The sequence below is a fragment of the Macrobrachium rosenbergii genome, chromosome 52, assembly GCF_040412425.1.
Source record: "Macrobrachium rosenbergii isolate ZJJX-2024 chromosome 52, ASM4041242v1, whole genome shotgun sequence".
In the NCBI taxonomy this organism is placed as follows: domain Eukaryota; kingdom Metazoa; phylum Arthropoda; class Malacostraca; order Decapoda; family Palaemonidae; genus Macrobrachium; species Macrobrachium rosenbergii.
The window spans coordinates 13,665,768-13,689,407 of record NC_089792.1 but is presented as its reverse complement, the minus strand read 5'-3'; the positions used below and the strand labels follow the sequence as shown (position 1 = coordinate 13,689,407).

General features: G+C 35.6%; 1 long non-coding RNA gene across 2 annotated transcripts in view; it reads left to right on the top strand.

Moving 5' to 3' along the window:
- LOC136833701 (uncharacterized) overlaps window positions 1-23,640 on the top strand; it is a 59,872-nt gene that overhangs the window by 7,119 nt on the left and 29,113 nt on the right. The window contains exons 3-6 of one of the 2 annotated variants that reach the window (XR_010851570.1): window positions 1,683-1,772; window positions 5,282-5,466; window positions 12,149-12,216; window positions 19,383-19,521. This is a non-coding gene — a long non-coding RNA (uncharacterized lncRNA). The remainder of the gene's footprint in view (window positions 1-1,682; window positions 1,773-5,281; window positions 5,467-12,148; window positions 12,217-19,382; window positions 19,522-23,640) is intronic. The other variant, XR_010851569.1, reaches the window with a different exon arrangement.

The following is a 23,640-nucleotide window of genomic DNA, read 5'->3' as shown; positions in this document are numbered from 1 at the left end:
GATTTTTGATGACTTCAGAAAATTATGGTATGAGAATTCTCTCATTAGTTTTGAGAGAATACTGCTGAGATCTACGTCAAAGAAATTGGGAGAATAAAATCAGCGTAGGTGATGTGTTAGTCAAAATTCTCAACAAAAGTAGGCCCTATTGGTAATTGGGTCATGTTTTAGAGCTTGTAGGTCATGATAATAAGGTAAGAAATGGAAAGCTCAAGAGAGGCTATGGTATCATAGTTCATCACTCTATCAATCATATGTATCCCATAGATCTTTCTCTTGCCCAAAATCACAGAGATGTTGAAAAGGGTCACATGAAAAATGTATCTGATAATGTCATAGAACGTGAGGGAGAGGAAAGTAATCTTTCAAGATTTGAATTTGTCATTTCTAATTCTGTATTACCTGATCAGGTGGCTAATGTGTCTGATATGAGGGCTGCTGACACTGATTGCAAAAGCAAAATGCGTTAGTGGTGTGCAGATTTAAAGAATTAATATGCTTATCTCGACATTTTCTGTTACAGTGCAGTCATTTATTTTGTTTATATTGAATGTTATGTTTCAGTATGCAGTGTCATTGCACTTTTTAGTAGGCGAGAGTGTGTGAGAAGTTTACATGTCAAGTCTTTGGTCCATGTATTTCCAACAGTTGAGCTTCTTTCCAAGCACATTTCCACATGTGGTTGCTGAGATGACTAAAATGTCAAGTACTCCTAGGCCTGGTAAGATTATAAATGATGGGAGGGAAATTTTGATTTTGAGTTTCCCTGAGAACTCGATAGAAGGCCAAGAGGTCAAGTGGCTAGGTGTGGTCAAGAACTGTCTGTAATAAATAAAGGGGCTTGCTGTGAGCAACCTAAGCAATTCTTCGCGATATTTTTTATGTGTGTAGAGGCCGTCCTACGAATATCGAAGTATCTGGTGAAGACTGGAAGAAGGGAAGGCAGTCTGCTTACAGGCCAGGTACAGCTCACAAGAGCCAATAAAGTTTCTGGGTTGCTAGAACAGACAGGTTCATGGGTGTGTTGGAGCTGGTTAAATTGAAGAACAAAAACACCATTGATTCCCTTAAGGTGTGTGGTTGATCAGCTTTACTTTTCTGAGAAGAAAGCAGTCTACAGGAAGCATATATTGCTAGCAGTTAATGATGCATCAGCATCAGAGCCAAGTTGCTGTGCTTATGAATTAACATGGTATTCTTTTTTGAGAAGGGTGATTCCCATACCAATTTTAGTATTTATGTAATCTGATTCTCACACATTGAAAATAATCTGCATTTTCTTATCAAAGGTTTTCTTATCAAAGGTTTTTAGTATAGCAGTAATGGTCATGTGTTCAATGTGTGGTTAATTCAAGGCTTTGTTAAATACTGTATAGCAAAATTGTCCATGTAAATACATTATTAATAATTCCAGGTGATAATTGAAAAGTAATTTTATTAATAGTCAATGTAAACAATCTGCTGCTTACAAAAACTTCCTTGAGGAACTCCATTTCTTAATTTAAATGTGTCAGTTTGAGTATTGTTTATTTGAACTTAGGTTCCATTCAAAATGAAATTTTAAATAAATTTGGGCTTTACATGCCATAGCTGTATAGTGATTTCAGGATAGACTGCCTCCAAGTAATCTCAAAAGCCTTTTGTATGCCCCACTTATCACTTTGCATTCAAACTATGTCCAGGTACGATCCTGAAGGTGGACCATGAATCTTGAGTGGACCTGTTACAGTATGATGGACTGGGTTAGAGAATTCGATCTCTGGATATTCCAGGTAAAGCTATCATTACAATACTATTTTCTCCATCAGTTTGCATAGGCATTTAGTTAATGACTCTGGCTGGTAACTGTTAGCATTCTGTTATTATTTACGGGGTTTAACTTTGGCAGTAGTTATGGTATTGCTTTGCTGTAAAGAATGTTTGTGTCAAAGATGATCATGATATTGTATTTCTCTGGGATATTGGAATTTCAGTTTCTTCTTTTAACACTTTTTCATAAATTGTATCTGTTAGTTTTGTTTCTCTTTTAATTTTGCTACAGTGTTCATCTTAAAATATTTTACTGCCAATGTGTGCAAATTGTTATGCTATTATAATGTATTAAAAATTTTTCTTTTGTACAGATTTCTTTCCATTGTTGAGTAGTGCATGCTTTGCGGGAGAAATATAGGCTCTGTTTATTCCTGAAACTTTTTCATGTTTCCAAGATATATTCTCCATCTTATTACTTCCTTCCTGAAATTAGCACACAGCTTGTTTTTATGAGTACTGTATTAAAATATCCAAGTACTGTACTAATGATACCATTTTGGCTAATTGCTAAACTTTTTCTAGAACATGTCCTAGAATTCTAATTTTTTCTTTGATAACTAGTACATAAGATTGCACATGTACTTGTGTTTTAGAATTTTAATTTTTTCCTTGATGACTAGCATTTGTAAAGCTGAGGACAGTATTGCTAAATGTGCATTTGTTGAAATTTGAATTCTGTAACATTTTAATGAAGCAGTATGACTTCCAAAGTCAATGGAATGTTTGGTGATTTTAAAATATCATTGCTTTAGTTTATTTGGGATGAATCTTACCTACTGTAGAAGTTAAGCTTACATCTTTGTGCCATTAGGTGTGATTGGCATTCAAAATAAACAGAAGAATAATGCTTGGCTTACCTTGAAAGCAGTGTTGGAATGTTTATGTTTTTGTCAGAGTTCTTCCTACAGTGTCCATGGCCATATGATGTGAATTGGCTGTACAGTACTAATATTGACTGTAATTTGGCTGGTCTTCTCATGTATGGTATTGTGCTTGTTTTCTGTTTTGCATTATGTCATTTAGAGCAAGCAGAGATAGAAGTGTTGGGTTCTGTAGGAGCGAGTTTTGCATAAACTGAATGTATTTGGTTGGGTATGGTGGTCACAATAAACTCCCGCGCATAATAAGTGTGATTTTTCTTCTCTCTGTAGAGAATGTAAGGTATGTTTGGGGAGAAAATGAGTAATTTTGTGAAGTATTACAAGTTGCAAGAGGCCGATTGCATAAACAGTTAGTTGGGTCTGGTCGTAAGTCTACTCCGTTATGTGTTCTGGTGTTGCTTCTCTCACTCCAACTCTTGTCTTCTAATGCTTCCATTGTGGTTCAGGAGAAATGGGTGGGTAAACTTGAGGAAGCTGTTTACTTCTGTCATCCGTTAAGCACTTGACCGAGTATATTATGGGTAAGGATCACAGTTTCCCTTATAGTAATCAACCTTTTTCTATCCCTCCCCTTTCCCAAGAGATAAGGTGTAGGGGCCTTTGTATGTCTGTATCCTACTCTCTGGACTGCCCTGCAACAGTAGATCATCTCCTCAGGGAACCAAGGCATGTCTTGAGATAGAGGTCTATGCCCTTCGACACATCTCGACCATCTACTATCTCGTGATTGATTCATTATAAAAAGAATTATTTGATAGAGTTAAGTGCTCATATTAACCGATCTCATGCATTATCATTATCTGGCAAGAATTGCAGTGATATGTTTGATACTGTTGAGCTGTCAAGGGTCTCACTTTGATAGTTTCTGAGCCACATGTTAATATTTAGTTATTCAACCCTTTACTTGCCCAGTATGATCATTTATTCTTTTTATTTCTGAAGTTAACCCTCCCCCTCTTACCTAATCCCTCCCCCATTGCCTAGTTTTCTTCATCTTTTGATAACTATACCAGTTTTTACAAGCAGCCCTTCCTCTTTTGCAGCTTTTTTTTTACATTGTGCAGATGGCTCCTGCTATCACTTCAACAGGGCATGGACCCTCTGCCTCCACCCCATCTAACCATTTCCTTCCTTAAGTCAAGGTCCTCCACTGTTAGATTGTATCAACAACAGTGGTCAGTTTATTCGTCTTGGTGTTTTTCCCAAGGGATATCCAACACCTGTACCTCTTTACATAACTCAATTAAGTTCTGATATCTCAGGTACGCAAGGCAACTTTGTCTTATTGTTAAAGGATATCACTGTTTTGTTTTCAGATTTGCAACGTGCCCACTTTATTATCTCTCATGACCTAGATTTGAAAGAGGTCTTCTGATATTTTGAGCTGAAAGCTCTGAAATCTTTCTATCATTGTTTAGAATGGAACTTGGACGTAGTCCTTAAGTTTTTGACGTTACCTCAGTCTGAGCCTTTGAATAAAGCATCCATTTACAATTTAACTTTAAAAATACTCTTTTTATTTTTTTAGCTCTTGCTATACAGCAAAGCGTATTAAGGAGTGTCCAGACCTTTCTTGTTTGTTGGCTTTGTTCAGGGGGACTTCTGTCTTTCTTTTCTTCCATTGTTTAGGGCTAAAAACTATGTCAAAGGGAAAGCTTTTCCCAGGTATGTGACATTGCCTAATTTAATTGCTTTAGTAGGCAATGAAGAGGAAGTTTACTCTGCCCAGTTAGAGCTGTATGGATTTACCTGGACAGAGTTAAAACTTAAAAGGAGGGGTTAAGAATATATTCTGCGATGTTAGGAGGGCAAACATTCCTCTTTTCAAGAATGCTGTGTTTTTATTCTACGTTGCTTATTGAAGTCTGTGCACACAGAATTGAATCCTGACTTTTCACCATTTTATTAAATAAACCTTAAGATTTATGAGCCATAAGCATGTTTGTTAGTTAACTTAAAACCTTTTGCTAGAGGAGGTTGTCAGTGCAGCTCAATGGAGGTGTAACTCAGTTTTTGCTTCACATTATTTGTAAGACTTTGAAATTTCTCATGAGAAGTGCAAAGGCTTTGTCCTATCGTCCCAGCTGGGATGACTTTCTCCTGCACCAAATATGAGGGCAATCTTCCTTTCTCTTAGTTCAGAGAGCATGAAAGTACACATTGGTGTCTAGAAGCATGCCTTCATTTCTAAGGTAGGTATTTTTAGTTTTGGACTGTCAGTTATGGGATTTTGACTCTGGCATAGAAGTCATTAGTACTCAATGAGATAGTCCTTTTCCTTGTAAGGATCCTCTGATAAGTCTGGCTAGGAGGACCTCACCTCCTGCTGTGAATCCACTATCTGGTGGCAGTACTCAACAGTAAAGATCATGCAACAGCTAGGAATGTTTAGAAACTTTTTTTCTCCTTTTAATAAAGCTTTTGGTTTACTTGACTGATTGGCTTTTTCTGGCTGCACTAATCCACCATCCTCATTCATTGTGGTAGTCGGCTAACTCTAACAGTGCGTAAGATTCATCCCATATTTTATAATAAAATTAATTATTTGTATACCTACCTATTATTAAAGGGGAAACCCACCCACCCAGTTTCAGGACATCTTAGTTGGTGGTCAGGGAGAATTCTGACAAGAACATAAACATTCCAACACCACCTGGTTGGAAGCAGGTGGTTATAGACAGCCCATCTTGGTCAGCTGAGCATTGTACTTTTGTTTTCTTGGAATGCTGATTGCACCTAACGGTGGAAAGATGTATGCCAACTTCAACAGTAGGTTAGTATCCAAATGATTTTATAATATTCTCATATTTCTGTCAATGCAGATATTATAAAAATATCTAATAACCAATAATGTCAGCTGTCAACAAACAGTCCATAAACTTTGGAAATTGTAACTGCTTTATGAAAATGTTACCGAATTCACATTTGAACATGTGCACATGTAGCAATAATTCATTTTCCACTAAGTTTTGTTTGGTACAAATTAACAAATTACAAGTAAAAGTGATTTCCTTAAACAGGCTCATATAATAAACCAGTGTCTAGTGTAAGGTAAAATGAAGTTACTATGATCTTATATACATATATATTTCATTTTTGTTGACTTACATAACAATTCTTTCTTCTAACAAGATTTAACTCTGAAAGCACAAATATGGTATGTGTCATATATACACAAGACACAGATTAATGACTGTGCTCCATAAGTATGGCACATTTAACTGGTAGCATTACCACATGCACAGCTGTGGCACACTAAACTATTTGAATGTTCTATTTACATATCTGTAACATGTAGTAAGTTACTAGTCTGCTTCAGTCATCACTGCCAAATCATTTACTCACTGAATATATACCACTTACAACATAAAATCACACACTTATGAGTATCATATTACAATACTGATTTGCCTTGGAAAATCAAATTTAAGAATTTGCATTATTTACAAAAATATCGTTGAACTTCAAGTATTTGAGCATTTAAAATTGTGAGTTATTACTGAACCATATTTTTCTGTTATGTCTGACACCCTTTTTTCATCTCCAATGACATACAAAGTATAAAAATGTATTATACATGATTATAATGAATTAACTTTAAAACACAAGAAAAAAATGGTATATTATTATTCCGAACGAAATACAGGTAGTCCCTGGTTAATGGCGGGCTCGGTTAATGGTGATCCAGTTTTATGGGGTTTGTCAAGTGACGAAAATCGCCGGTTTCCACTTATCAGCACCGATAATTTGGTATTGGCGCCAATACATACCTAACAGAGGCGGCAATAACCGAAAATCGGCACTTTTCGACACTGATAAGCCCGAAAATTGCCGAAAAAGCGCCAGAAATCACCGATTTTACAGTTAGTGGCAATTTTCGGTTATCACACCCCAGAACGGAACCCCGCCGATAACTGAAGACTTCTTGTATTATTTTTCCAAACATAATATTCTTTGCCATTACAAAAAAATATCTGACTATTCAGAATACTTTGTACATACATCATTACAAACACTCTTTATATTAGAACTTGTGATACCTTTTTTATTAAAGTTTTTAAATACGTACAGTATATTATTCATTACTTTTTGTCACACTATATAAATATACTGTTTTATAAATTTTTTGCTAAACAGCTGAGAACTTCAGCATAACTATACAGTAAAGTCAAATATTAAGAGTGAAACTGAAAATTCAGTTAACAATTTTGTCTTAAAATTATATCAATAAGAAAAAAGTATTTTTCATGCTAAAATAAAGACTTCATCAAAGGTAAAGAACAAATTTGGAATAACAAATGACTAGGAAAAGGAAAAATATATTTCAAATAACTACTGTATAGTTTATCTCAAATAAAATTAAAGAATTTAAACCTGGTGGTTTGGATAAACTATCAACAATATAATAATAATAATAAATAATAATAATATGGTTGTACAAACATACTGATATGATATCTATACTATAAACTCTATAAAAAATATTATAAATTATTCATAATCTTTTCTCATTTTTGAAATGCATGTAACTACTTTGATTAGTGAACTGTAATTAACAAAAACAAAACAAAGTTCAAAAACAAATATCTTGGCCACACTTTTCTCACACTTTGTTTTAGCTTAATTTGTTCAAGAATTACAGTGCATACTAACGTCTCGTAAATTATATATATTGCTAATGGTTCAGCTTACAAGATCTGATTTAAATAGGAGGTCAGTTAAAACTTAATATAATTTCAGGTAATTTACAGTTCTACATACCCAACACCAAAATCAAACTTGTACCATAGAATATTAATATTCTAAACAACCTGAGCAGTCTTTTTTGACAAAAGTTTAAATAATTGATGTCAAATTCAGTGTTAGCAATGTTAACAAATACAGTAACATATTTCATGTTTGTCAGGAAGAGATCTTAATGGGATTTGACAGATTTTATGGAAGCATAGCATCTTGATTTATCAAGGATTATAACATAGCCCTAAAAAAGGCTTTAATTATGGGTTGTGAGCAACAGGCTGTCGTGACTAAGAGATGTCATATGCACAGATTTTCTCAGAACAAAATACGAGTTACTTATTGAAACTCAGTTGCTACTATTTTGTAAGATAGAAAATTGTAGTTATTTTTTATGACAAGCAAATGTTAGAGGGACTTAATATTTTCATTAGACAAATGCTAGGAGGAAAAGTATTTTTTTGATTGTGCACCCCACAGATTCTTTAAAAGAGACCAGTATAAAACTAATGACATATTAATGCAGCATTAACATCAGTACTAACAACTTAGGGAAAGTTAAGAATCTAATTTAAATTCTGCAACTGGAATAGAGTACCCTTTTCAACAAAAAGTAGTGTCCATTTTAATTCATGAAGGAGGTTCATTTTTCCAGTGAACAAAGCACAAATGCTAATGTGGTTGAGGGTAGATAGACAGGATTAGTTTTCAGTAAACAGGGTTCGCACATAACTTGAGGTAGTAAGTCTCCACAGATAAAATGTTAAGAGGGTGGGTATTGTGGTTCTCGAGTTATTGTGCTAAAAGGAAGATTATCAGATTCTGCTCTTACAGCACAGTGACATCAGTAGTGTTAACAATAAAATTAAAATGCTTCACATCATACAACTGGTAAATTGTTTGAAGTGATTTATAAGATTCAGCATTCCCGAATCAACCACACTAGTAGTGCAACATTTAGTTTTCCATGAACATTTTTTGCATTCAGGCACTGAATGAATCTTCAGACAATGTCTAAAATGCATGCAATGCAGTATTATGTAAGAGTGAGATGTTACATACAGAAGGAGCTGTCATATACTGCAAATAGCTGCAAACTAAAGAGGGCAAATTGAAAACATGAAATTTTTATAAACCAAAAATATAATCAAATCTAAGAAATATATGGTGACATAAAAAATATGGTATGACATAAATCTGAGGTGTATGAAAAACTGTTCTTTAACTAGTTGACTGTAGTAACTACAGTATCTACCCTTTCAGTGTCGGGGTTGATTTTTGATGACAGAGCTACTGATCTAGATGATGATGATAATAAATTAACCTCTTAATGATTATCATCATCAAAGTGATAACTGATTACTTTGGACATTACAAATAGTAAAAAAATTGCAATGCTCGGTACCATGTCCAAAATATTCACTCTTAATGTCGGTAATTTTCCACAGAGCTGGGTTTTTAACCTCCCTCTGCTACAGGTCAGAATTACTGAGGAAATTTTTACTAAAAATTTAGAGAAATCACGAACCCCTTCAAAGTACACTTAAATTTAGAAATATGCCTGTATGGGAAAACCGAAATATGATGCATTCTGTTGTTAGACAAATATTATAAATAGTGGTACTGAATTCCATTACTACAAAGATAAACATGCACATAACAATTACATAACTAACCATTGAGTTTATTAAAAAGGACAGCCTCTGTGAATCTCTGCATGACTCCCTTATCTTTGTAAACAGTTTAGCATTTTTGTGATTAGTGGTTATAAAAAGTTAGTTGGCAAGAATGAGTAACATTCTTAAAAATTCTGTACAAATTTTGTTATATAGGACCTTGACTTTTGAGTTATTTAAAAGGAAATTCAATGGACATTTTGGAGCATCAACAAACACCAGTAGTGTATTTACAAATAAATACATAGTACATATCTTACTGCCTTACACATGTGGAACATTGCAAATTTCTCCTTTAACAATAGTCCAGTCTCACAAAAAATTCTGGTAAAATTTTGTAGGTTTATTGATACTAATAACTATTAGCTGCTCTTTGAAAATTTATATATTCATAACAGTCTTTACATATAAATTTTAACTTCATGTAACAGCCATACAAAGAACAAATGCCAACATCTCTCAAACTGTAAGTCTTGAACTAGACCCTAAATCTTTTATCCGGACAGTAATTACATTGTAATTGCCACATCCCTTTATACAGTGATATTCAACACAGTGCAAGCAACCAACTTCCAAAATATACCACACAATAATAGATGACCAGTATAAGACATAAGGTGCCTAGCTTACATAAAAAGTATGTAATATAGCCATAACGAACAATTAGCTACCATTATAGGAAATATACAAAATACTGTGTGTTCATATCATTATCAACTTGTTAATAATTATTTATTGTCTAAGTTTAATATTGCTTTGCTTAAAATATGAGTGTTCAGATGCTTCATTTTTTCTTTAAATAAAATCATGGTTTTTCAAAATCATTGTGATTACAATAATTAATGTACTAGATATATTTCCTTGTTGTAAATTACCTGCATTTTATTTGAATTATTTTGATTATAAATTTCTACTCACTCTTCAGCTAAGCATGTTAACAGCACATACAACAGCAGCTTTCTTACAAGAATATATGTTCTCATATAACAAGATGGATTCATTGAAACAACATGCATTTTTAATAACAAGAAGTTTCCAGTTTAGTTTAATAAAGTAGGTTCATTTAAACAACACTGTTTTGAGTCCAGTAGAACTTCCTCATTTAGTCTAACAAAATAGGTTCATTACAGTACCATGCATTTTGAGCCACTAAAATTTTCACTAATTATTTTACTTAATTAGAGATACATTTAGTTCTGCTCTGCAGCTTTGAAGAACAGCATTAAATATAAGAGGACTGGTATAAAATCAGCCTTATATGAGTGGAGGCAACATCAGAGAAAAAAAAGACTTAAAAATACAGTGCAGTAATAGTGGAGGGAGTACAGTATGTAGTAGATCAACGGGCCACTAAACAGATTAAATACATATGAAAAATGAACCTTTTATATTTTGTACCTAACAAAGTATGTACTGCAGTTTGTTTTCTAACATCTTACAGTGATTCAGTATTGAAGAGGCAATATCACTTTTAAAATAAAGCTACCACATGTAGATGCCATATGAATGTGTGTACATTTTGAATAATAATAATAATAATAATAATAATAATAAATGTGGCATCAGTAACTTCATCTCTGTAGGATAAAAAAGCTTCATGAATAATGTCTAACTTTCTAACTTTCTGCCAAATCATTAAGTACAGTGTTACATATGCACAATTAACCTTGGAATGGAAGCATTTTGTTAAGTTTGGCATTATCCTAGTTAGGAATTCAGTAGTTGGATGTAAATATCAGGAAGAAGGAATGGGAATACAGGAATTATTTTACAGAGCATAAGAACTTCTGACCCATAAGAAAAAATTTACCACTAAATACATCCAAAATATGCAAAGATATTTGATCTCTACCAGATACACGCAACTTCATTTATTACTGAACATACGTTCTCCCAAATATGGGATTACAGTCTTGCTAGAATGCTTTATTGTCCCCCTCTGTATCATCAACATTCATATTAACCATTAAACAGGATAACAGAACCTCTTGATTATTTGAAAATGATAGCTGAAATTTGCATATTCACATGGCTTACACACTTACACCTCAAGGAACTTTGCTCCAAGCTGGTTTCAATAACTAATACTTCACTCAATCTCAAAATACTAACACATAACTGCCAGTGTCTGATTCTTTGCAAATTTACATCTGATTACGTTTTCAGCCTATGACCTGATCTTTTTATTTTGAGAAGTTTTCAGTTTATTTTATATATAAACCTGAATAGTTACTGCTAACTATACCTGAAAGCAACATTAATTTAACATTTAAAATATGGGGAACCTAAGTAATGTAATCGAAGAAGAGCTTTTAAAAATTCTTAGGATATGTAGGCCCTCTCTTATTAAGCCAAGTTCATGTCCATTCTACTTTAGGAATACTTGAAAGCAAGATGCACTTTAAGAATGCATGACAACATATTGATACATTGTCTCAAGATCAGATTTAATGAAAAATATTATTTATCATTTTTTTCTCCATCTTTTAAATGTACAGTATCTGGTTTTAATTTTTTTCTCACATTTCTTTTTATATATTCTTTATAAGTTGCAGCTTTTGTTTGCAGTTTCTAGTTCTGTGAAATTTTAAGCTAGTTTAGTAGTTCTGTGAAATTTTAACCTAGTTTAGTATGTGTTGGGATCTACTATCTGAATTTTTTTCACCTGTATTTCTCTTTCTTCTGGTGCACAGTACTGTATGTATTAGATGATAAGGTCTTATGCAGAGTTAGCAACTTTATTGTTATTGCTATATAGAAATGATCAAGTTTTTATTAAATGATCAAAATTATTCAATAATTTATAATGAAATTAGTACAGTACTGTACTTGTAATCTTTTGCCTTTATATATTATTTGTCATGTTAATGTGGGTAAAGGTCAATTGTCGAATAAATAATGGCTATTTTATGGGAATTACAATACTGTATATATGTATGAGATTCACTTTGAGATCTTCATGTCCTATATTTGCCAGGATGCTCCACTACAGGGTCATATGACATTAAATTCTTTGATTACTATGAATACTTATACTTTCAGTAAATTCAACAAACCCCTAATCAACTCTGCTCCAAATGGCTCATTTATGAGTGGTCTCTTAACTCCATGTAAGTTGTCAACCTCCAGGTTTTATAGTATTTAAGGGTAGAAGAAGTGGGAAAAATATCTGAACCACATATGTTCTTTTGTCTCACAATCATTACATTCTGCTATTTACATCTGTGCCCGTCTCTTGTATTTTGGATTTTTAAAGTAGTATGGGCCATCTGCATATTCTCCTTTTCTTTAAACCCATGACAAAAAGGGGTTTGACATACTTTATAACTTTTATATCAAGTTATCTTAGTCATATGTAATACATTTTACAACCTTTACTTGGCAACTTTTCTCTTTTAAGAAAATATCCTCAACCATACAAGTGAGACAGTGCACAATGCACCCCATGCCCATACTCAGTATGCATGTGCACATAACATGAGATTTATGCTTTTGTAATTAATACAAACAATTACTCATTTGGCGAAAATATGTCTGAGCTTTAATAGCAAATTATTAACTATGCAATGGTCATTATGTAAGTTACATTTAGTGAATAATTTTAAACAATGCAGTCCTTTTTAACTGGGAAAACTTATCAAATTACATTGTCACTACAGTACTAAAAAATTAGAACTGCTGAGCAGAGTTTCATTATGGCCCTCTGCTGATTAGTTATGGAAAATTACATACTAGTACTGAGTCTGCAAAACCAAAAGGGCAGGTTATTTTCACTAAAAATTTAAATTAGTGACTGGGCCACAGTATAGAATTATCATTAAACTTCTAAATAAAGACATAGGGGGCATATCAGTTTCATTTATAACCATCCAATCGTGGATACCAGAAGTATTTTCTTTAATAATACCCTGCTTCCAGTCATACACTAAATTTCTTTCAGAAGAATGTTTTTCCTACACTGAATTCTCTCAGAAGATTGTACCTGTATAAGATTTCTTTTAACTCTATACAGCAGTGTATGTTATAAGCATCTGGTTGAAGAAGTTTAGCAAGTGTGTATTTAACAGCAGCCAAGTATAATTATTACGACTAGTGACGATAAAAAAAAATTCAATAAGCACCATGAACATACATTTTTATCAAATTATTGTTAAAATACTCGGTATAGCTAGCTTCCAACTTAACTGTATTTAAAGATAGTAAGGCAAACTCTTGATAAATAACTTACATCACAATAAAAAGATAGCAATATCTCTAAAGCCAATAAGACACGTTTTGGCAGTATTCCCAAACAATCTTGCCAGCCAACATTCATAATTTTTCTTAATCTTAAGAGTACAGTGAAATAAACAAATTAGAACTGTAAAATCTCCAGTTAAGAAAAGACTCAGTATAAACAGTACTGGAATAGCGATGGTTAACTTAATGAAAGAACAACAACAATTGCTACCTACATGAAAGAACCATATACCAAATAGCAATGGTATCTTCATAGAAGAGAGAACAAATGGGCTGAAGTGCAGTTCAGTAGTAGTGATTTCAGCAACAAGTCTGTTAGGTAAGAGAGATTAAAATTAGGAATCATCTGTGGAAGTACAATATTCCAATGTAAATCTTCATAAACTTTATGATGCATAAAACACTAACTTTTCAACCACTAGAATTGAAATTTTGAGACTTGATTGGAATGTTATTTGTTTAATAACAAACCCATTACCTTTGGTTTGCCCATTTCATGCATAAGAAATCAACCCAGATGCTTCAGTCTTAAAGAAAATGACAGTATGACAGTCTTACTGTTACATTTATGAGGAAATCCCCAGGTCAGGTAGCTACAAGGGTCATGTCATTGTTTGTGTGCCTGAGAGGGTGCAGAGGAATGCGTGGCTGGTCTAAATTTTACTGCAGCCTTTGACTGTGTGAATCATGAAGTACTAATCAACAATTTTAAGATTACTGGGAAGTAGTAGACCTTTTATTAATATTTTAAATGAATTTTTGATAGGCAGAACCCAAAGAGTCTTATGTAGATGGCCAGTATGTATAGTAGCATAGTAATGTCATTCCAGGTGCTCTCAAGGTAGTGTTCTTGGACCTTTGCTGTTCAGTATCTATACTAGTGACTTGTGGCAAGGTCTGGAGAACAAACTGATTGCATATGCTGATAATGCTACTCTTGTAGGTGTTGTTCCTTCTCTGCACCTTAGGTCTGTGGTTGCAGAATCCTGGAATAGAGATCTGGCATGTATTCTGAAGTGGAGTAGGCTTTGGGGCATGAAGCTTAACCCTTCAAAAACTCAAAGTGTTATAGCTATTGACCTAGAACACTTTTTCCTTTGCATCCTGATTTACATTTAAATAGTACAGTTTTTACTATTTTAAGCATAACTTTTGATGCAAAATTGAATTTTGAGATATACAGTATGTGTAATACTGCTTTCTCTGTTTCCCAAAAAGTTGGTATCATGTGGAAATGTTTTAGAATGTTTCATGATGAAGTTATCATATCTAAATGTTTTTCAAATGTTTTAACTCTTTTAATAGTTCCTCGTTGGGCGAGTCGGTAGAGTTGTCTCCCAGCACTCGCTAGGCCCGAGTTCAAGTCTCTGGCCAGCTGATGAAGAATTAGAGGAATTTATTTCAGGTGATAGAAATTCATTTCTCAGTATAATGTGGTTCGGATTCCACAATAAGCTGTAGGTCCCGTTGCTAGGTAACCAATTGGTTGTCAGCTACGTAAAATAAGTCTAATCCTTCGGGCCAGCCCTAGGAGAGCTGTTAATCAGCTCAGTGGTTTTTTTTTTAACTCTTTTCTCTCTTGTTTTGTTCTCCACTTTGGTACTGTTCTCCACTTTGGTCTTCAGGTGCTGACTCTTCTCTTAATTGCCAACTCATATCTCAAACTCTTGGATAGAGTTATGTCATCAGTCAAGTTTATCATGCCAACATTTAATGTTGACTTGTGGCATAGACATAAAGTGTGTTCATTATGTTTGCTGCATAAAATATACTACAATAATAAACATCCTCTGCACTCTTCTTTACCAGATCTAGCAGTTTTTGTTTGCTACACTGATTAGGCTGCTGCTGCTAACAGTGGCATTTTGTAGTCTCAGGTTTAATTCTACTCAGTTTGCTACAACTAAAATGTGGAATAGTTTGCATTGTGCAGACCTCTGCTGATGTCTCCGGAAGTCAGGTGTTAGTTTTATTTTATGTCTTCGGATGTATTTATTTGAAATGTGTATTTATTTATCACCTTTTTATATAACTTGGCTCTCACTGCAGTCTGATTTTCCTTGGGAGACTTCTTGGGTTTATAGTCTGTTGACTCTATCCGTAAGGGTTTTCAGCTGAAGATTTAAAGAAATAAAAGAAGTCACTGCTGCCATGAAGTATATATATGTTTAACTTCTGTTTAGTCAATCTCATTCATTTTCATGGAATAATGTAAAATTTCCTTACATGTGTTATAGTGAATAGACAATTTTTTCTTGGTTTTGGAAGACTGAGAGATAATAATTAAATAGATGGTCACCATCATTTTAGATGGTTGTTTAAAAAATAATCTTTGAACTGGACATTTGCAGTTTATCGAATTTGTAAGTAGCTGACATCTTGACTAAGAGCAAATACCTGAGGGTTATGAATGTGGCTCAGTGGTCTGGTTAAACTACATACAGCCATCAAGAATGGTAGTAATAATCATCCCAAGCCCATTATGTACCACAAAGCCCAAACAACAACTTAAAAGGGAGGGAGCTGGGCTGTTGAGATCTTGAAGCAGTTGACAGGAATCTGTAAGATCAAGATAAGAAAGAACTCTTGGGATGGATATAAGCAATAGAGACCATAGCTCTGGAAGAAGCATGGAGTCATGTACCAGATTAAATTCTTGTGAGCACAGTAGATTTCTATCTGTATGATCATTAGAATGTTATAGAAGTTTGTGCCTTAGGCCATTCTGTAAGGTATAGTGAACCGAGAATTCCTATATCTAGCAGAATGCCACATAAAAAGGATGTTGATAAAAAAATAAGGATGAGGGTTTCAAGGAATACTAATTCCCAAATGAACAATTTAACACTTATCCTGCTGTAGATTAATAATGTGCCCAAAACAGGTATCTATTTGTGATGTACCTAAGATAGAAATTATTCAGAAGTAGTTTGATGCCCCCATGTCATTAAAACTAAGTTGACATCAAAATTCCTCTTAAAAAGTATAAACTTGGAAAGAGCTCTAATCTTGTGGATATGTATAAGCACACCTTTGCTATCCATTAAATTGTCTGAGCTGGAAGATGTATGTGTTGTCACTTGCCTCATAGTGCATCCTGTGGGAAGGAACAACATGACCAAGAAGTTTGACATCCTTATTCTTGGTATGGGAAGAAAGAGACAGAGTGGTGAATGGTAACATGAATTGGTCCTAGCAACATGGGGTCTTAGTCTTCACTACAAAGTCAGCTGCATAACAACCTACAGAATCCTAATTTTTAGTATGAGTCGCACCTTACTTAAAACATCATATAGAGTCTGCTGTCCATCTTGAAAAACCACATGCAGAAGAAAGGCCATCTTCAAGGTAAGATCCAGTAGACAAATTTGAAGTTTAACAAGGTCTTTCATGACTAAAGAAAGGTCCCAGTTGAAAGCTTCACTGACCTCTGTGGTACTTCCTTCTCAAAGTGCTGATATAGCCTTCTAAATTCCATCCAATAGCCCATATGGATGTCCAGGCATTCTAATACTTGGGATAGAGCAGAGGTGTTGATTATGTCAAGAACAGGTTCCACTTGGACTGGTAGTGATTGTGGGTTGGAACTGCATAACTTGGAGATAGCCTCAACTGCCTCTGCTGAAAAGTCTCTGTCTCTCAGGCTTCACTGGAAAACCTTGTGAGAGTAAAATTCTAGACCTCTAACGTGTTGAGTTTCTGGTAAAATAATATCTTGATGTTGAGTTTCTGGTAAAATAATATCTTGATTCTGGTGAAAATATCAAAAGTGTGGCTGGCGAATTGCCTCCACAATCTAGGAAAGCTCTTTGGAATGTCTATCAAAAGATCCAAATCAGCAAAATATTACAGTTGCAGCCAAAATTGTGTAGCTGAAGACATGAAGAGGTGCTTAGAGCTTCAAACCTTGTACAGAGCTGTTTTGGTCAGACAATGGAGAAAGGTGTAGACTTCCAGTCCAACCCAAGAGTGTATGAGGGCATCTATTTTCCACACTTGTGGTTCTACAAAGATTGAGGAGTGAGCCAGGATTTTTTTGTTGAGGCATTTTGTCAAGGACTGTAGTAAGGGGGTTCACCACAATTGCAATAGAACTCTGCAACTAGGCAGAATCTAGACACACAGATCACTCAGATGGGACGATCTGGTTGCTTCCAGGCAGGATCTCTACACTGGATGGACTGCTGACTTATGCTTGAATGGGGATGGTGGCAATTGTTGTTGGTGTCAGAGACTGGTTTTGAGCTCCCTTAACTCTCCGAGTAAATTACTGTGTATTGTTGTCTGTTATATTTCCCTCTTTCTTGCCTCTCACTTGAGGTGAGAAAGCTGAAAGACCAAAAAAATAAACTATAACTCCTGAAAGTTTTTGAAATGATCTTTGGCTTGAGGTGACCAAGTAAGTCCATGAAGCCAGAAAATGCAATAGATGGCATCCCCATCCTGGGGTTGATTTACTGAAAAACATAGAAGCCCCAGAGAAGGTGGATCTTGGGGGGGGGGTCTTGAGGTTTTGAGTGTCCTGGCACCACAGCAGGTCCTGTCAGATGCTGCTGGAGATTAGAACTGGAAATGTGTTGGATTGAGATGCTGCTGACCAAGACCTATTGAGTTGCAACTGGAGAGAATAAGTCTTGGACTGACTGCAAGGGACTAGCTTCTCTGAGGAGCACTGCAGTGACAACAGCAGTCTATCTTGTCTTCCATTGGATGAACCATCCAGTTGCCCAGGTACCTGTGGAGTCTGATGCCTTGATCATGAACACATGCTGCTACCAGTGCAAATGTCCTGGGTAAACACCTGAGGGGTGTAGGCTAGTATGAAGCAGAGGACCTTGAACATGAACAATGTCCTTCCCTGAAAAGTGAATAAATTTGGAAGATGAGTGTAATGGGAAAAGAAAATATATATCCTTGAGACCTACACAGGCAAGGAAGTCCACTTTCTGAATTGAGCAGTGAAGGAGGGCTACTATCTACATCCTGAAATGGGTGTGCTGCAAGCTCAGACTGATGTTAAGAGGCCAACCTACAGTACCCTTGGAACCACAAGTACATGGCTGTAAAACTGTAGTTAGCTGTCTGATACTTATTCAACTTATTCAATCGCTCCTATTCCCACCATCAGCTATACCTCATTGTCTAAGCACTTTCCTGAGTCTTGGCCATGACTCAAAGTCCATTCAAAGAATAACCTACTAGTCTTGGGATCTCTGTGAGCTGTGCATATGTCAAGTGACACACAAGCACTAAGTCACTTAGCTGCAGGGTACCTGAGAATCCATATATGCATGCACTAAGCTACTTATTGCACCCAATCTTTCTTTTAGTGAAGACTGATGCATCTGAGATTTTGTCTGGTACACAAAATGGGCTACATCATAAGTACCATGTTTGTTAAGAAATAGACTTATAAGTTTGTTTTAATTCACATGCAGATTCATGAAACTGTTGCAGAATATTTAAACAATTTACACTAAATGGAAACAAACATCTCATAATTTTGGCATCTCATTTGGCTTATGATAAGGAATTTTAGTTTCCATACCTCAGCAAACTTTCATTTCTGTTTTACTATTACTTTGTCAAACCATATTTACATACTTTATCTACAGAAAATAAATTGATTTTAGTAAATCAGCTGTACAGTATAGAAATCATGTTTTTTTTATTAGTTCTTACCTTTTGTATATCTTCAGTGCTTCAGCCTAGACTGAAAATGTCAAGACTAAATTTTCCAGCTCTCTTACGAACTAAGTTAACTGCCACTGAAAGAAGAAATGCACTGAAATTAAAAAAAGCCAGTATCACCCTTATAATAATCTAGAGCAAAGAAATACTGTATTACAATTAAAGAACCTAAGAGTAAGCAATTTGGCAAGTTCATGAGAATTCTTGCTACATAATGCTGTACAGTAGAATAGGTACTTGACTAACTCATTAATATTATCTTTGGCTCTTGTTAGTATAAAACAACCAAACAAAAAATCATTACCTTACACAGCCAAATAACTAGCTAATCAAATTGTAATTTCAGAGAAAACCTTATGAGCACAATTGTTCTGTCAAAGATGAAGTTTGGCTCAAAATTATTTCAACTGTCTGTGTTGTATCAAAGTGGCAAGAACTTTCTCAGTGAAGGACATATTAACAAATATCATTGCTCAAAATGTCAGGTAAGGATATTGATTATTTTTAGAAATAAAATAACTGTAAAATGAGAAAACTATTAGTATCAATACAGTAATACATAACAGAAAATTATTCATGCTCCAGTTTGAGGGTATTAGACAACCCTCAGTAAAAGTTGAAAAGCTACAAAGTATTCTATTTTTTGTATTCAGTGAATCTTTTAATGCTATTTTTAAAAAAATAATACACAATTGCATTTCACATTCATCAATCCATGTGATCCTACATGAATCCAGAGTTATATTTGTGCTGTGGCATAATCTGCCATTACTTCTACTGTATTAGTAGAACAACATAACTGTTTACTGTATTAGTAAATAATTTGAATTCCAAAAGTGATTGTTAGTACAGTATTTATCATTTTGAAGATTTTGATTCTCTTGTTACAATTGATAACGTATGGAAGAACAAAGAAGAATTGATGTATGTTGGTATAGTAGGATACATCTCAGCAAGCACACTGTATGCAGTACATATCTTTACATATCAATATGTACTTTATACAGTTTGTTGAGATATATCCTACTATACCAACATGGATCAGTTCTCAGTCTTCCATGCAATGAAACTACTTTTGGTACTGGAAGGAAGCTTGTTCTTGTTACTGACATATGTAATGTACTTTGATGTTCAGTAGTGAAACATATCTTGGAGGGGATAAGCAATGAGTTGTGATTGGGAAATTCTCCTTAGGATACAGTAACAAGGTTCATGGAGAAATATGGCATTTGTTCTGTGTGGACAAACCATCAGCTTTCCCGCGCATGCACTGAACCAGCCTCCAATACAAATGAGGAGATTGATCTCCACCCTTCAGCATGTTTTAAGAGCTAAGATTGGTCATGCAACTCTCCTGTTCTCTTGGCCGATGCAAAAGCCAAAAAGAAAACCACTTCCAAGGTCAAATCCATGTCTGATGCACAAGACAGAGGGTCATACAAGGTAACCCTCAGACTTGGTGGGACTAGGGTTAGGTCCCATTGAGTGGTTTTGTTTCCCCTCATGGAGCAAGACTACTCAAAATTCTTTTTCAACCAAGATACTTCTGAGGAGGTAGAAAGGTCTTAACGTGTTCTTTTCCCATTTTTCATAATGCTGATGCCTTCTTTTGGGAAGGCCTGAGAGAACACCCTATAACCTTTGATTGCAGAAACTGATAGGCCCTTGTCTCGGCAAAGATAAACAAGGAAGTCTGCTACCCAGTTGAAAGAGGTACTGACTGGAGAGTGACACCATTTATGACACCAGTCACAGAAGATGACCCACTTTCCTTGGTAAACATTGGCTGATGAGGGGCAGAGGGAGCCAGACATTTCTTTAGCTGTTCTTCAAGAAAGGCCTTTCTTTTGCAGAAAATGCTGGATAACGTCCACCCATGAAGCTGAAGTGACTGTACTTCTTGATGGTAACTGTGAATGTGAGGTTGTAAGAGTGGGCCACGGGAAGCACTCCCAGATCAGCTTACCACTCACTGAGGTGTCAGGCTAGGTGGTTGTTTGAAAGGAACAATCGTATTCAGATTGTTTCCTTCTGTCTGGCTGTCTCTCCTGTAATTTCAATTTGTCACGTTGGCAGGTGAGGTGTCGTCTGTCGAGTGTTGTATGACGACAGGCAGTCAGTAGCAGGGCAGCATAGAGTTAAGAAGCAGTTAGTATTAGTCAGTCTGTCAGCAGCAGAGCCTCAGGTATGCCTACCTGAGGGCCAGTCGGAGTAGCTTCAGGTATTAGTTGCCTGGAATACAAGATGGGTTGGTGTGTTTCGTCATTTGGAGTCTGACCTCGTTGTGTGGAGTATGACCTCATCGTGTGGAGTGTGACCTCGTCGTGTGGAGTGTGACCTTGTCGTGTCGAGCGTGACCTTGTTGTTTGGAGTGTGGCTTCGTCTGCAGTTCAACCTGTTTTGGATGTTCGCTGCATTTGAGTGTTCTGGTCCGAGTATGGCGGATTTGCTTATGTTGGATGTTCACCTCTTCAGTTTGACCCCATGGTGGTCGTATTTAACCCAATTATATTCTAGAGATGATGGCAGTATGAGTATGATTGGCACTGCAGACATTCCAACATCATCTGCATTGGTACTCGGTGGTGACCATGAGTGATAACACCACTGTAGTAGCTTACATAAACAAACGGGAATAGTCTCCCCTGATCTGTGCTGTTTTGCTGTACAGATGCAGGTGTGTGCATCAGTACACTTATGAGAGCTGAAAGTTTGGTACATTCCCAGGAAAATAAATATAGTCACCGACCAATTGAGTCAAAGGGTAATCGGGACAGAGTGGTCTTTTCACTCTGGCAGTAGCAGACAGTCTGTTCCAATTGTTGGGATGTACAATGATTGACCTATTTTCCACCAGGCTGAACAACAAATTACCCATCTTCTGCTCCCCAGTCCCTGATCCGTGGGCTGCAATGCAAGATGCTTTTCAACATCATAGGACAACATGGATGTACAGCATATATGTTCCCACTGTTCAGTCTCCTCTGGAGAGTTCTGAACAGTATGTTCGTCACCCCAAATCTTTGAGTGACCCTGATGGCTTTTAAAGACTCCTATGACACTTTCCAGACACACTAGGATACTCACCCTCAATTCTGACAATACCTCTCTCCTAATTAGTGAGTCTCCACAAATGACAGGTGATAGTTTGTCCCCGTAGAAACAAATACAAAATTTTAAAAGTAATTGTGTTTTTCCCAAGTATAAAAACTAGAACCTTTCACATAGGAGGAAACCCTCCTCTGCTTCCCTGCTTCTAATACCAGTGGTGCATATTCTTGCAACTGAGAGTCCAGTGGGGAAAGTCAGGTGAAGGGGTATACCTGTCCCCCACCTTTGTGGGTATCTCATTGTTAGTTAGTACATGGGCCTGTGTAGCACATGCACAGGAAAGGTACTCCAGTGTGAAAGATTCAGGTTTGTATACATAGGAAAAATTCAAATTACTTAAAAGATTTTATATTTTGTAACTTTTTAGCCTCTGGAAACTTTATGGTAAACAAAGCTCTTTCTGCTTACTATAATGTGATTACAGAGGCAGGGGTAATGCAGTGACTGGCTGACAACATTTGTCTTTGGAAATGGTAACTTGTTCCTGTTAATGCTTAGATATCTGATCAATAGCAGAAGTTTACATATTGCTTTTTGCAGATATTATCGAAAATGTAGTTACTATCAAACACAAGCAGTTTTTCAGCATAATTGGTCATGCCTTATGAAATGATCAATGTGTACTGTGCACTAAACTAACTTTTTGACTTGTCAGTGGTAAAATACATGTTTATAACTCTGCCAGTTTTTCCTATGTAAAAGGATCAAAGCAAGCTTTGTTAGAATTCCTGATAGCCATGTCTGGTTTTATGTATTTTGTTTACCCACCTGCAAATACTGATGTGCTTCTTTCTGTGGAAAATTAGTTTGTGTTTATTAAGCAAACTAAATATATATGATTATTAACTTTTCTGCAGTTGTCAAGAATATCCTTCCTCAAGCTGCCATTATTTTAGGTACATTTTGAAAAAATTTTTTAATTCCGTGTTTGATGCAAATGTGTCAGGGCGTCTGAACAGTGGTATTTGGTGCTTAGCACTGCAATTAACATCAGCCATCTTATCCTTTAAAAGGGTGTAGGGGTGCTGAAAATTTGAAATTTTTATTTCGTTCATTAGCTTTTGTGGGTATGCACCCATGGCTGACTATGAGAAGTGCTCATTAACCTGTTAAACTTCACTAAAGCATATTGTGGGCGAATCCAAAACATCAGTTTTTCAGTTAAAATTTATGACTATTACAAACTGTCCTATTTTGATGCTTTTATACATATTCTTTCAACTTTTTATTATTTCATTATACAGGCAGTCCCCGGTCATCGGCGGGGTTCCGTTTCTGAGGGTGTGATGATAACCGAAAATTGGCGATTTTGGCGCTTTTCGGGGGTTATCATTGCCGAAAAGCACCGATTTTCGATTATCAGTGCCTCTGTTAGGTAAGCGACACCAGTACCCAATTATCGGCACCAATAAGCAGAAATCGCCATTTTTCGCTAAAATTGCCGATTTTTGTTGCTAGACAAGCCCCATAAAACCGGATCGCTGTTAACTGGG